The 14,016-nt window shown below is 50.3% G+C and overlaps 10 pseudogenes; all 10 read right to left on the bottom strand.

Moving 5' to 3' along the window:
• Positions 1-1,178: 1,178 nt before the first annotated feature.
• LOC130319044 (5S ribosomal RNA) lies at positions 1,179-1,298 on the bottom strand (annotated as a pseudogene).
• Positions 1,299-2,574: 1,276 nt separating this feature from the next.
• LOC130325425 (5S ribosomal RNA) lies at positions 2,575-2,694 on the bottom strand (annotated as a pseudogene).
• Positions 2,695-2,978: 284 nt separating this feature from the next.
• Positions 2,979-3,098, bottom strand: LOC130352739 (5S ribosomal RNA; annotated as a pseudogene).
• A 1,280-nt stretch (positions 3,099-4,378) lies between these two features.
• Positions 4,379-4,498, bottom strand: LOC130315778 (5S ribosomal RNA; annotated as a pseudogene).
• Positions 4,499-4,770: 272 nt separating this feature from the next.
• On the bottom strand, positions 4,771-4,890 carry LOC130352830 (5S ribosomal RNA; annotated as a pseudogene).
• An 82-nt stretch (positions 4,891-4,972) lies between these two features.
• Positions 4,973-5,092, bottom strand: LOC130347916 (5S ribosomal RNA; annotated as a pseudogene).
• Positions 5,093-7,355: 2,263 nt separating this feature from the next.
• On the bottom strand, positions 7,356-7,475 carry LOC130352668 (5S ribosomal RNA; annotated as a pseudogene).
• A 2,278-nt stretch (positions 7,476-9,753) lies between these two features.
• Positions 9,754-9,873, bottom strand: LOC130316196 (5S ribosomal RNA; annotated as a pseudogene).
• A 284-nt stretch (positions 9,874-10,157) lies between these two features.
• On the bottom strand, positions 10,158-10,277 carry LOC130335047 (5S ribosomal RNA; annotated as a pseudogene).
• Positions 10,278-11,279: 1,002 nt separating this feature from the next.
• LOC130348305 (5S ribosomal RNA) lies at positions 11,280-11,399 on the bottom strand (annotated as a pseudogene).
• Positions 11,400-14,016: the final 2,617 nt, after the last annotated feature.

Below are 14,016 nucleotides of genomic sequence, written 5' to 3'. Positions count from 1 at the left end.
AGTAAAACGTCAACGGCACCTGGGATTCCCAGCCAGTCTCCCATGCCAGTACTTACCTGGCCCTAAGCTGGGTAGCAGTCTGCGATCTGACAAGAGCAGGCACATTCAGCTTAGGATGGCCATTGACAGCTTCATGCTTTTTATACTGTGCATTTAAGCATCAATAAATCCTTTTCGGAATCGGAGAGGAAGGCGGCAGCAGAGCAAAATGTCAATAGCACCTTGGATTGCCAGCCAGTCTCCCATGCCCATACTTGCCGGGCAACAGTCTGCGATCTGACAAGAACAGGCACATTCAGCTTAGGATAGCCGTAGACGGCTTCACACCCTGTATACTGTGGATTTAAGCATCAATAAATCCTTTTCGGAATCGAAGCGGAAGGCGGCTACAGAGCAAAATGTCAACAACACCTGGGATTCCCAGCCAGTCTCCCATGCTGGTTCTTACCAGGCCCTAAGCTGGGTAGCAGTCTGCGATCTGACGAGAGCAGGCGCGTTCAGCTTAGGATGGCCGATGACAGCTTCACACTTTGTATATTGTGGATTTAAGCATCAATAAATATTTTTATTAATCGGAGAGGAAGGCGGCAACAGAGCAAAATGGCAATGGCACCTTGGATTGCCAGCCAGTCTCCCATGCCGGTATCTGCCGGGCAGCAGTCTGCGATCTGAGGAGAGCAGGCACGTTCAGGCTTAGGATGGCCGTTGACAGCTTCACACCCTGTACATTGTGGATTTAAGCATCAATAAATCCTTTTCGGAATCGGAGCGGAAGGCGGCAACAGATTAAAATGTCAACTGCACCCGGGATTCCCAGCCAGTCTACCATGCTGGTACTTACCAGGCCCTAAGCTGGGTAGCAGTCTGCAATCTGACGAGAGCAGGCGCGTTCAGCTTAGGATGGCCGTTGACAGCTTCACACTTTGTAAAATGTGGATTTAAGCATCAATAAATAATTTTCGGAATCGGAACAAAATATCAACTGCACTCGGGATTCCCAGCCAGTCTCCCATGCTGGTACTTACCAGGCCCGAAGCTGGGTAGCAGTCTGCGATCTGACGAGAACAGGCGCATTCAGCTTAGGATGGCCGTAGACATCTTCACACCCTGTATACTGTGGATTTAAGCATCAATAAATCCTTTTCGGAATCGGAGCGTAAGGCGGCAACAGAGCAAAATGTCAACGACACCTGGGATTCCCAGCCAGTCTCCCATGCTGGTACTTACCAGGCCCTAAGCTGGGTAGCAGTCTGCGATCTGACGAGAGCAGGCGCGTTCAGCTTAGGATGGCCGTCGACAGCTTCACACCTTGTATACTGTGGATTTAAGCATCAATAAATTATTTTCGGAATCGGAGCGGAAGGCAACAATAGAGCAAAATGTCAACGGCAACCGGGATTCCCAGCCAGTCTCCCATGCCAGTACTTACCGGGCCCTAAGCTGAGTAGCAGTTTGCGATCTGACGAGAGCAGGCGCGTTCAGCTTAGGATGGCCATTGACAGCTTCATGCTTTTTATACTGTGCATTTAAGCATCAATAAATCCTTTTCGGAATCGGAACAGAAGGCGGCAACAGAGCAAAATGTCAACTGCATCCGGGATTCCCAGCCAGTCTTCCATGCAAGTACTTACTGGGCCCTAAGCTGGGTAGCAGTCTGCGATCTGACGAGAGCAGGCGCGTTCAGCTTAGGATGGCCATTGACAGCTTCATGCTTTTTATACTGTGCATTTAAGCATCAATAAATCATTTTCGGAATCGGAACGGAAGGCGGCAACAGAGCATAATGTCAACTGCACCCGGGATTCCCAGCCAGTCTCCCATGCCGGTACTTACTGGGCCCTAAGCTGGGTAGCAGTCTGCGATCTGACGAGAGCAGGCGCGTTCAGCTTAGGATGGCCGTTGACATCTTCACGCCTTGTATATTGTGAATTTAAGCATCAATAAATATTTTTATTAATCGGAGAGGAAGGCGGCAACAGAGCAAAATGTCAATGGCACCTAGGATTGCCAGCCAGTCTCTCATGCCGGTAACTGCCGGGCAGTAGTCTGCGATCTGAGGAGAGCAGGCACGTTCAGGCTTAGGATGGCCGTTGACAGCTGCACACCCTGTGTATTGTGGATTTAAGCATCAATAAATCCTTTTCCGAATCGGAGCGCAAGGCGGCAACAGATTAAAATGTCAACTGCACCTGGGATTCCCAGCCAGTCTCCCATGCTGGTACTTACCAGGCCCTAAGCTGGGTAGCAGTCTGCGATCTGCCGAGAGCAGGCGCGTTCAGCTTAGGATGGCCGTTTACAGCTTCACACTTTGTATACTGTGGATTTAAGCATCAATAAATAATTTTCGGAATCGGAGCAGAAACAGAGCAAAATGGCAACTGCACCCGGGATTCCCAGCCAGTCTCCCATGCTGGTACTTACCAGGCCCGAAGCTGGGTAGCAGTCTGCGATCTGACGAGAACAGGCGCATTCAGCTTAGGATGGCCATAGACATCTTCACACCCTGTATACTGTGGATTTAAGCATCAATAAATCCTTTTCGGAATCGGAGCGTAAGGCGGCAACAGAGCAAAATGTCAACGACACCTGGGATTCCCAGCCAGTCTCCCATGCTGGTACTTACCAGGCCCTAAGCTGGGTATCAGTCTGCGATCTGACGAGAGCAGGCGCGTTCAGCTTAGGATGGCCGTTGACAGCTTCATGCTTTGTATACTGTGCATTTAAGCATCAATAAATCCTTTTCGGAATCGGAACGGAAGGCGGCAACAGAGCAAAATGTCACCGACACCTGGGATTCCCAGCCAGTCTCCCATGCTGGTACTTACCGGGCCCTAAGCTGGGTAGCAGTCTGCGATCTGACGAGAGCAGGCGCGTTCAGCTTAGGATGGCCGTTGACAGCTTCTTGATTTTTATATTGTGCATTTAAGCATCAATATATCCTTTTCGGAATCGGAACGGAAGGCGGCAACAGAGCAAAATGTCAACGGCACCCGGGATTCCCAGCCAGTCTCCCATGCTGTTACTTACCGGGCCCTAAGCTGGGTAGCAGTCTGCGATCTGACGAGAGCAGGCGCGTTCAGCTTAGGATGGCCGTTGACAGCTTCTCGCCCTTTATACTGTGCATTTAGGCATCAATAAATCCTTTTCGGAATCGGAACGGAAGGCGGCAACAGAGCAAAATGTCAACGGCAGCCGGGATTCCCAGCCAGTGTCCCATGCCGGTACTTACCGGGCCCTAAGATCTGTACCAGTCTGCGATCTGACGAGAGCAGGCGCGTTAAGCTTAGGATGGCCGTCGACAGCTTCACACCTTGTATACTGTGGATTTAAGCATCAATAAATTCTTTTCGGAATCGGAGCGGAAGGCAGCAATAGAGCAAAATGTCAACGGCAACCGGGATTCCCAGCCAGTCTCCCATGCCAGTACCTACCGGGCCCTAAGCTAGAGCAGTCTGCGATCTGACGAGAGCAGGCGCGTTCAGCTTAGGATGGCCATTGACAGCTTCATGCTTTTTATACTGTGCATTTAAGCATCAATAAATCCTTTTCGGAATCGGAGCGGAAGGCGGCAACAGATTAAAATGTCAACTGCACCCGGGATTCCCAGCCAGTCTCCCATGCCGGTACTTACTGTGCCCTTAGCTGGGTAGCAGTCTGCGATCTGACGAGAGCAGGCGCGTTCAGCTTAGGATGGCCATTGACAGCTTCATGCTTTTTATACTGTGCATTTAAGCATCAATAAATCCTTTTCGGAATCGGAACGGAAGGCGGCAACAGAGCATAATGTCAACTGCACCCGGGATTCCCAGCCAGTCTCCCATGCCGGTAATTACTGGGCCCTAAGCTGGGTAGCAGTCTGCGATCTGACGAGAGCAGGTGCGTTCTGCTTAGGATGGCCGTTGACATCTTCACGCCTTGTATATTGTGGATTTAAGCATCAATAAATATTTTTATTAATCGGAGAGGAAGGCGGCAACAGAGCAAAATGTCAATGGCACCATGAATTGCCAGCCAGTCTCCCATGCTGGTACTTGCCGGGCAGCAGTCTGCGATCTGACAAGAACAGGCACATTCAGCTTAGGATAGCCGTAGACGGCTTCACAACCTGTATACAGTGGATTTAAGCATCAATAAATCCTTTTCGGAATCGGAACGGAAGGCGGCAACAGAGCAAAATGTCAACGGCAGCCGGGATTCCCAGCCAGTGTCCCATGCCGGTACTTACCGGGCCCTAAGATCTGTACCAGTCTGCTATCTGACAAGAGCAGGCACGTTAAGCTTAGGATGGCCGTCGACAGCTTCACACCTTGTATACTGTGGATTTAAGCATCAATAAATTCTTTTCGGAATCGGAGCGGAAGGCAGCAATAGAGCAAAATGTCAACGGCACCCGGGATTCCCAGCCAGTCTCCCATGCCAGTACTTACCGGGCCCTAAGCTGGGTAGCAGTCTGCGATCTGACGAGAGCAGGCGCGTTCAGCTTAGGATGGCCATTGACAGCTTCATGCTTTTTATACTGTGCATTTAAGCATCAATAAATCCTTTTCGGAATCGGAGAGGAAGGCGGCAACAGAGCAAAATGTCAATAGCACCTTGGATTGCCAGCCAGTCTCCCATGCCTGTACTTGCCGGGCAGCAGTCTGCGATCTGACAAGAACAGGCACATTCAGCTTAGGATAGCCGTAGACGGCTTCACAACCTGTATACAGTGGATTTAAGCATCAATAAATCCTTTTCGGAATCGGAGCGGAAGGCGGCTACAGAGCAAAATGTCAACAACACCTGGGATTCCCAGCCAGTCTCCCATGCTGGTACTTACCGGGCCCTAAGCTGGGTAGCAGTCTGCGTTCTGACGAGAGCAGGCGCGTTCAGCTTAGGATGGCCGTTGACAGTTTCACGCCCTTTATACTGTGCATTTAAGCATCAATAAATCCTTTTCCAAATCGGAGCGGAAGGCGGCAACAGATTAAAATGTCAACTGCACCCGGGATTCCCAGAAAGTCTCCCATGCTGGTACTTACCAGGCCCTAAGCTGGGTAGCAGTCTGCGATCTGACGAGAGCAGGCACGTTCAGCTTAGGATGGCCGTTGACAGCTTCACACTTTGTATACTGTGGATTTAAGCATCAATAAATATTTTTAATAATCGGAGAGGAAGGCGGCAACAGAGCAAAATGTCAATGGCACCTTGGATTGCCAGACAGTCTCCCACGCCGGTATCTGCCGGGCAGCAGTCTGCGATCTGAGGAGAGCAGACATGTTCAGCTTAGGATGGCCATTGACAGCTTCACACCCTGTATATTGTGGATTTAAGCATCAATAAATCCTTTTCGGAATCGGAGCGGAAGGCGGCAACAGATTAAAATGTCAACTGCACCCGGGATTCCAGCCAGTCTACCATGCTGGTACTTACCAGGCCCTAAGCTGAGTATCAGTCTGCGATCTGACGAGAGCAGGCGCGTTAAGCTTAGGATGGTCGTCGACAGCTTCACACCTTGTATACTGTGGATTTAAGCATCAATAAATTATTTTCGGAATCGGAGCGGAAGGCAGCAATAGAGCAATATGTCAACAGCAACCGGGATTCCCAACCAGTCTCCCATGCCAGTACTTACCAGGCCCTAAGCTAGGTAGCAGTCTGCAATCTGATGAAAGCAGGCGCGTTCAGCTTAGGATGGCCATTGACAGCTTCATGATTTTTATACTGTGCATTTAAGCATCAATAAATCCTTTTCGGAATCGTAACGGAAGGCGGCAACAGAGCAAAATGTCAACTGCACCCGGGATTCCCAGCCAGTCTCCCATGCCGGTACTTACTGGGCCCTAAGCTGGGTAGCAGTCTGCGATCTGACGAAAGCAGGCGCGTTCAGCTTAGGATGGCCATTGACATCTTCACGCCTTGTATATTGTGAATTTAAGCATCAATAAATATTTTTATTAATCGGAGAGGAAGGCGGCAACAGAGCAAAATGTCAATGGCACCTTGGATTGCCAGCCAGTCTCCCATGCCGGTAACTGCCGGGCAGTAGTCTGCGATCTGAGGAGAGCAGGCACGTTCAGGCTTAGGATGGCCGTTGACAGCTTCACACCCTGTGTATTGTGGATTTAAGCATCAATAAATCCTTTTCGGAATCGGAACGGAAGGCGGCAACAGAGCAAAATGTCAATGGCAGCCGGGATTCCCAGCCAGTGTCCCATGCCGGTACTTACCGGGCCCTAAGATCTGTACCAGTCTGCGATCTGACGAGAGCAGGCGCGTTAAGCTTAGGATGGCCCTCGACAGCTTCACACCTTGTATACTGTGGATTTAAGCATCAATAAATTATTTTCGGAATCGGAGCGGAAGGCAGCAATAGAGCAAAATGTCAACGGCAACCGGGATTCCCAGCCGGTCTCCCATGCCAGTACTTACCGCGCCCTAAGCTAGATAGCAGTCTGCGATCTGACGAAAGCAGGCGCGTTCAGCTTAGGATGGCTATTGACAGCTTCATGATTTTTATACCGTGCATTTAAGCATCAATAAATCCTTTTCGGAATCGGAACGGAAGGCGGCAACAGAGCAAAATGTCAACTGCACCCGGGATTCCCAGCCAGTCTCCCATGCCGGTACTTACTGGGCCCTAAGCTGGGTAGCAGTCTGCGATCTGACGAGAGCAGGCGCGTTCAGCTTAGGATGGCCATTGACAGCTTCATGCTTTTTATGCTGTGCATTTAAGCATCAATAAATCCTTTTCGGAATCGGAACGGAAGGCGGCAACAGAGCATAATGTCAACTGCACCCGGGATTCCCAGCCAGTCTCCCATGCCGGTACTTACTGGGCCCTAAGCTGGGTAGCAGTCTGCGATCTGACGAGAGCAGGCGCGTTCAGCTTAGGATGGCCGTTGACATCTTCACGCCTTGTATATTGTGAATTTAAGCATCAATAAATATTTTTATTAATCGGAGAGGAAGGCGGCAACAGAGCAAAATGTCAATGGCACCTTGGATTGCCAGCCAGTCTCCCATGCCGGTAACTGCCGGGCAGTAGTCTGCGATCTGAGGAGAGCAGGCACGTTCAGGCTTAGGATGGCCGTTGACAGCTTCACACCCTGTGTATTGTGGATTTAAGCATCAATAAATATTTTTATTAATCGGAGAGGAAGGCGGCAACAGAGCAAAATGTCAATGGCACCTTGGATTGCCAGCCAGTCTCCCATGCCCGTACTTGCCGGGCAGCAGTCTGCGATCTGACAAGAACAGGCACATTCAGCTTAGGATAGCCGTAGACGGCTTCACACCCTGTATACTGTGGATTTAAGCATCAATAAATCCTTTTCGGAATCGGAGCAAAATGTCTACAGAGCTACAGAGCAAAATGTCAACAACACCTGAGATTCCCAGCCAGTCTCCCACGCTGGTACTTACCGGGCCCTAAGCTGGGTAGCAGTCTGCGATCTGACGAGAGCAGGCGTGTTCAGCTTAGGATGGCCGTTGACAGCTTCACGCCCTTTATACTGTGCATTTAAGCATCAATAAATCCTTTTCCGAATCAGAGCGGAAGGCGGCAACAGATTAAAATGTCAACTGCACCCGGGATTCCCAGCCAGTCTCCCATGCCAGTACTTACCGGGCCCTAAGCTTAGTAGCAGTCTGCTATCTGACGAGAGCAGGCGCGTTCAGCTTAGGATGGCCATTGACAGCTTTATGCTTTTTATACTGTGCATTTAAGCATCAATAAATCCTTTTCGGAATCGGAACAGAAGGCGGCAACAGAGCAAAATGTCAACTGCACCCGGGATTCCCAGCCAGTCTCCCATGCCGGTACTTACTGGGCCCTAAGCTGGGTAGCAGTCTGCGATCTGACGAGAGCAGGCGCGTTCAGCTTAGGATGGCCGTCGACAGCTTCACACCTTGTATACTGTGGATTTAAGCATCAATAAATTATTTTCGGAATCGGAGCGGAAGGCAGCAATAGAGCAAAATGTCAACGGCAACCGGGATTCCCAGCCAGTCTCCCATGCCAGTACTTACCGCGCCCTAAGCTAGATAGCAGTCTGCGATCTGAGGAGAGCAGGCGCGTTCAGCTTAGGATTGCCATTGACAGCTTCATGATTTTTATACCGTGCATTTAAGCATCAATAAATCCTTTTCGGAATCGGAACGGAAGGCGGCAACAGAGCAAAATGTCAACTGCACTCGGGATTCCCAGCCAGTCTTCCATGCCGGTACTTACTGGGCCCTAAGCTGGGTAGCAGTCTGCGATCTGACGAGAGCAGGCGCGTTCAGCTTAGGATGGCCATTGACAGCTTCATGCTTTTTATACTGTGCATTTAAGCATCAATAAATCCTTCTCGGAATCGGAACGGAAGGCGGCAACAGAGCAAAATGTCAACTGCACCCGGGATTCCCAGCCAGTCTCCCATGCCGGTACTTACTGGGCCCTAAGCTGGATAGCAGTCTGCGATCTGACGAGAGCAGGCACGTTCAGCTTAGGATGGCCATTGACAGCTTCATGCTTTTTATACTGTGCATTTAAGCATCAATAAATCCTTTTCGGAATCGGAACGGAAGGCGGCAACAGAGCAGAATGTCAACTGCACCTGGGATTCCCAGCCAGTCTCCCATGCCGGTACTTACTGGGCCCTAAGCTGGGTAGCAGTCTGCGATCTGACGAGAGCAGGTGCGTTCAGCTTAGGATGGCCGTTGACAGCTTCACACCCTGTATATTGTGGATTTAAGCATCGATAAATCCTTTTCCGAATCGGAGCGGAAGGCGGCAACAGATTAAAATGTCAACTGCACCCGGGATTCCCAGCCAGTCTCCCATGCTGGTACTTACCAGGACCTAAGCTGGGTAGCAGTCTGCAATCTGACGAGAACAGGCGCATTCAGCTTAGGATGGCCGTTGACAGCTTCACACTTTGCATACTGTGGATTTAAGCATCAATAAATAATTTTCGGAATCGGAGCAGAAACAGAGCAAAATGTCAACTGCACCCGGGATTCCCAGCCAGTCTCCCTTGCTGGTACTTACCAGGCCCGAAGCTGGGTAGCAGTCTGCGATCTGACGAGAACAGGCGCATTCAGCTTAGGATGGCCGTAGACATCTTCACACCCTGTATACTGTGGATTTAAGCATCAATAAATCCTTTTCGGAATCGGAGCGTAAGGCGGCAACAGAGCAAAATGTCAACGACACCTGGGATTCCCAGCCAGTCTCCCATGCTGGTAGTTCCCGTGCCCTAAGCTGGGTAGCAGTCTGCGATCTGACGAAAGCAGGCGCGTTCAGCTTAGGATGGCCGTTGACAGCTTCTCGCACTTTATACTGTGCATTTAAGCATCAATAAATCCTTTTCGGAATCGGAACGGAAGGCGGCAACAGAGCAAAATCTCAACGGCAGCCGGGATTCCCAGCCAGTGTCCCATGCCGGTACTTACCGGGCCCTAAGATCTGTACCAGTCTGCGATCTGACGAGAGCAGGCGCGTTAAGCTTAGGATGGCCGTCGACAGCTTCACACCTTGTATACTGTGGATTTAAGCATCAATAAATTATTTTCGGAATCGGAGAGGAAGGCGGCAACAGAGCAAAATGTCAATAGCACCTTGGATTGCCAGCCAGTCTCCTATGCCCGTACTTGCTGGGCAGCAGTCTGCGATCTGACAAGAACAGGCACATTCAGCTTAGGATAGCCGTAGACGGCTTCACACCCTGTATACTGTGGATTTAAGCATCAATAAATAATTTTCGGAATCGGAGCAGAAACAGAGCAAAATGTCAACGACACCTGGGATTCCCAGCCAGTCTCCCATGCTGGTACTTACCTGGCCCTAAGCTGGGTAGCAGTCTGCGATCTGATGAGAGCAGGCGTGTTCAGCTTAGGATGGCCGTTGACAGCTTCTCGCCCTTTATACTGTGCATTTAAGCATCAATAAATCCTTTTCGGAATCGGAACGGAAGGCAGCAACAGAGCAAAATGTCAACGGCAGCCGGGATTCCCAGCCAGTCTCCCATGCCGGTACTTACCGGGCCCTAAGATCTGTACCAGTCTGCGATCTGACGAGAGCAGGCGAGTTAAGCTTAGGATGGCCGTCGACAGCTTCACACCTTGTATACTGTGGATTTAAGCATCAATTAATTATTTTCGGAATCGGAGCGGAAGGCAGCAATAGAGCAAAATGTCAACAACACCTGGGATTCCCAGCCAGTCTCCCATGCCAGTACTTACCGGGCCCTAAGCTGGGTAGCAGTCTGCGATCTGACGAGAGCAGGCACGTTCAGCTTAGGATGGCCGTTGACAGCTTCACGCCCTTTATACTGTGCATTTAAGCATCAATAAATCCTTTTCCGAATCGGAGCGGAAGGCAGCAATAGAGTAAAACGTCAACGGCACCTGGGATTCCCAGCCAGTCTCCCATGCCAGTACTTACCGGGCCCTAAGCTGGGTAGCAGTCTGCGATCTGACAAGAGCAGGCACGTTCAGCTTAGGATGGCCATTGACAGCTTCATGCTTTTTATACTGTGCATTTAAGCATCAATAAATCCTTTTCGGAATCGGAGAGGAAGGCGGCAACAGAGCAAAATGTCAATAGCACCTTGGATTGCCAGCCAGTCTCTCATGCCCATACTTGCCGGGCAGCAGTCTGCGATCTGACAAGAACAGGCACATTCAGCTTAGGATAGCCGTAGACGGCTTCACACCCTGTATACTGTGGATTTAAGCATCAATAAATCCTTTTCGGAATCGAAGCGGAAGGCGGCTACAGAGCAAAATGTCAACAACACCTGGGATTCCCAGCCAGTCTCCCATGCTGGTTCTTACCAGGCCCTAAGCTGGGTAGCAGTCTGCGATCTGACGAGAGCAGGCGCGTTCAGCTTAGGATGGCCGATGACAGCTTCACACTTTGTATATTGTGGATTTAAGCATCAATAAATATTTTTATTAATCGGAGAGGAAGGCGGCAACAGAGCAAAATGGCAATGGCACCTTGGATTGCCAGCCAGTCTCCCACTGTGGATTTAAGCATCAATAAATTATTTTCGGAATCGGAGCGGAAGGCAGCAATAGAGCAAAATGTCAACGGCAACCGGGATTCCCAGCCAGTCTCCCATGCCAGTACTTACCGGGCCCTAAGCTGAGTAGCAGTTTGCGATCTGACGAGAGCAGGCGCGTTCAGCTTAGGATGGCCATTGACAGCTTCATGCTTTTTATACTGTGCATTTAAGCATCAATAAATCCTTTTCGGAATCGGAACAGAAGGCGGCAACAGAGCAAAATGTCTACAGAGCTACAGAGCAAAATGTCAACAACACCTGAGATTCCCAGCCAGTCTCCCACGCTGGTACTTACCGGGCCCTAAGCTGGGTAGCAGTCTGCGATCTGACGAGAGCAGGCGCGTTCAGCTTAGGATGGCCGTTGACAGCTTCACGCCCATTATACTGTGCATTTAAGCATCAATAAATCATTTTCCGAATAGGAGCGGAAGGCGGCAACAGATTAAAATGTCAACTGCACCCGGGATTCCCAGCCAGTCTCCCATGCCAGTACTTACCGGGCCCTAAGCTTAGTAGCAGTCTGCTATCTGACGAGAGCAGGCGCGTTCAGCTTAGGATGGCCATTGACAGCTTTATGCTTTTTATACTGTGCATTTAAGCATCAATAAATCCTTTTCGGAATCGGAACAGAAGGCGGCAACAGAGCAAAATGTCAACTGCACCCGGGATTCCCAGCCAGTCTCCCATGCCGGTACTTACTGGGCCCTAAGCTGGGTAGCAGTCTGCGATCTGACGAGAGCAGGCGCGTTCAGCTTAGGATGGCCGTTGACATCTTCACGCCTTGTATATTGTGGATTTAAGCATCAATAAATATTTTTATTAATCGGAGAGGAAGGCGGCAACAGAGCAAAATGTCAATGGCACCTTGGATTGCCAGCCAGTCTCCCATGCCGGTATCTGCCGGGCAGCAGTCTGCGATCTGAGGAGAGCAGGCACGTTCAGGCTTAGGATGGCCATTTACAGCTTCACACCCTGTATATTGTGGTTTTAAGCATCAATAAATCCTTTTCCGAATCGGAGCGGAAGGCGGCAACAGATTAAAATGTCAACTGCACCCGGGATTCCCAGCCAGTCTCCCATGCTGGTACTTACCAGGCCCTAAGCTGGGTAGCAGTCTGCGATGTGACGAGAGCAGGCGCGTTCAGCTTAGGATGGCCGTTGACAGCTTCACACTTTGTAAACTGTGGATTTAAGCATCAATAAATAATTTTCGGAATCGGAGCAGAAACAGAGCAAAATGGCAACTGCACCCTGGATTCCCAGCCAGTCTCCCATGCTGGTACTTACCAGGCCCGAAGCTGGGTAGCAGTCTGCGACCTGACTAGATCAGGCGCATTCAGCTTAGGATGGCCGTTGACATCTTCACACCCTGTATACTGTGGATTTAAGCATCAATAAATCCTTTTCGGAATCGGAGCGTAAGGCGGCAACAGAGCAAAATGTCAACGACACCTGGGATTCCCAGCCAGTCTCCCATGCTGGTACTTACCGGGCCCTAAGCTGGGTAGCAGTCTGCGATCTGACGAGAGCAGGCGCGTTCAGCTTAGGATGGCTGATGACAGCTTCACACCCTGTATATTGGGGATTTAAACATCAATAAATCCTTTTCCGAATTGGAGCAGAAGGCGGCAACAGATTAAAATGTCAACTGCACCCGGGATTCCCAGCCAGTCTCCCATGCTGGTACTTACCAGGCCCTAAGCTGGGTAGCAGTCTGCGATCTGAAGAGAGCAGGGGCGTTCAGCTTAGGATGGCCGTTGACAGCTTCACACTTTGTATACTGTGCATTTAAGCATCAATAAATCCTTTTCGGAATCGGAACGGAAGGCGGCAACAGAGCAAAATGTCAACGGCAGCCGGGATTCCCAGCCAGTGTCCCATGCCGGTACTTACCGGGCCCTAAGATGGGTAGCAGTCTGCGATCTGACGAGAGCAGGCGCGTTCAGCTTAGGATGGCCGTTGACATCTTCACGCATTGTATATTGTGGATTTAAGCATCAATAAATATTTTTATTAATCGGAGAGGAAGGCGGCAACAGAGCAAAATGTCAATGGCACCTTGGATTGCCAGCCAGTCTCCCATGCCGGTAACTGCAGGGCAGCAGTCTGTGATCTGAGGAGAGCAGGCACGTTCAGGCTTAGGATGGCCGTTGACAGCTTCACACCCTGTATATTGTGGATTTAAGCATCAATAAATCCTTTTCCGAATCGGAGCGAAAGGCGGCAACAGATTAAAATGTCAACTGCACCCAAGATTCCAATCCAGTCTCCCATGCTGGTACTTACCAGGCCCTAAGCTGGGTAGCAGTCTGCGATCTGACGAGAGCAGGCGCGTTCAGCTTAGGATGGCCGTTGACAGCTTCACACTTTGTATACTGTGGATTTAAGCATCAATAAATAATTTTCGGAATCGGAGCAGAAAAAGAGCAAAATGTCAACTGCACCCGGGATTCCCAGCCAGTCTCCCATGCTGGTACTTACCAGGCCCTAAGCTGGGTATCAGTCTGCGATCTGACGAGAGCAGGCGCGTTCAGCTTAGCATGGCCGTTGACAGCTTCACACTTTGTATACTGTGCATTTAAGCATCAATAAATCCTTTTCGGAATCTGAACCGGAACCGGAACGGAAGACGGCAACAGAGCAAAATGTCAACGGCTGCCGGGATTCCCAGCCAGTGTCCCATGCCGGTACTTACCGGACCCTAAGATCTGTACCAGTCTGCGATCTGATGAGAGCAGGCGCGTTAAGCTTAGGATGGCCGTCGACAGCTTCACACCTTGTATACTGTGGATTTAAGCATCAATAAATTCTTTTCGGAATCGGACCGGAAGGCAGCAATAGAGCAAAATGTCAACGGCATCCGGGATTCCCAGCCAGTCTCCCATGCCAGTACTTACCGAGCCCTAAGCTGGGTAGCAGTCTGCGATCTGACGAGAGCAGGCACGTTCAGCTTAGGATGGCCGTTGACAGCTTCACACCCTGT

This window comes from Hyla sarda, chromosome 1 (assembly GCF_029499605.1).
Source record: "Hyla sarda isolate aHylSar1 chromosome 1, aHylSar1.hap1, whole genome shotgun sequence".
Lineage (NCBI taxonomy): Eukaryota > Metazoa > Chordata > Amphibia > Anura > Hylidae > Hyla > Hyla sarda.
The sequence above is the reverse complement of the archived record's forward strand: the minus strand, read 5'-3'. Positions and strand labels throughout refer to the sequence as shown.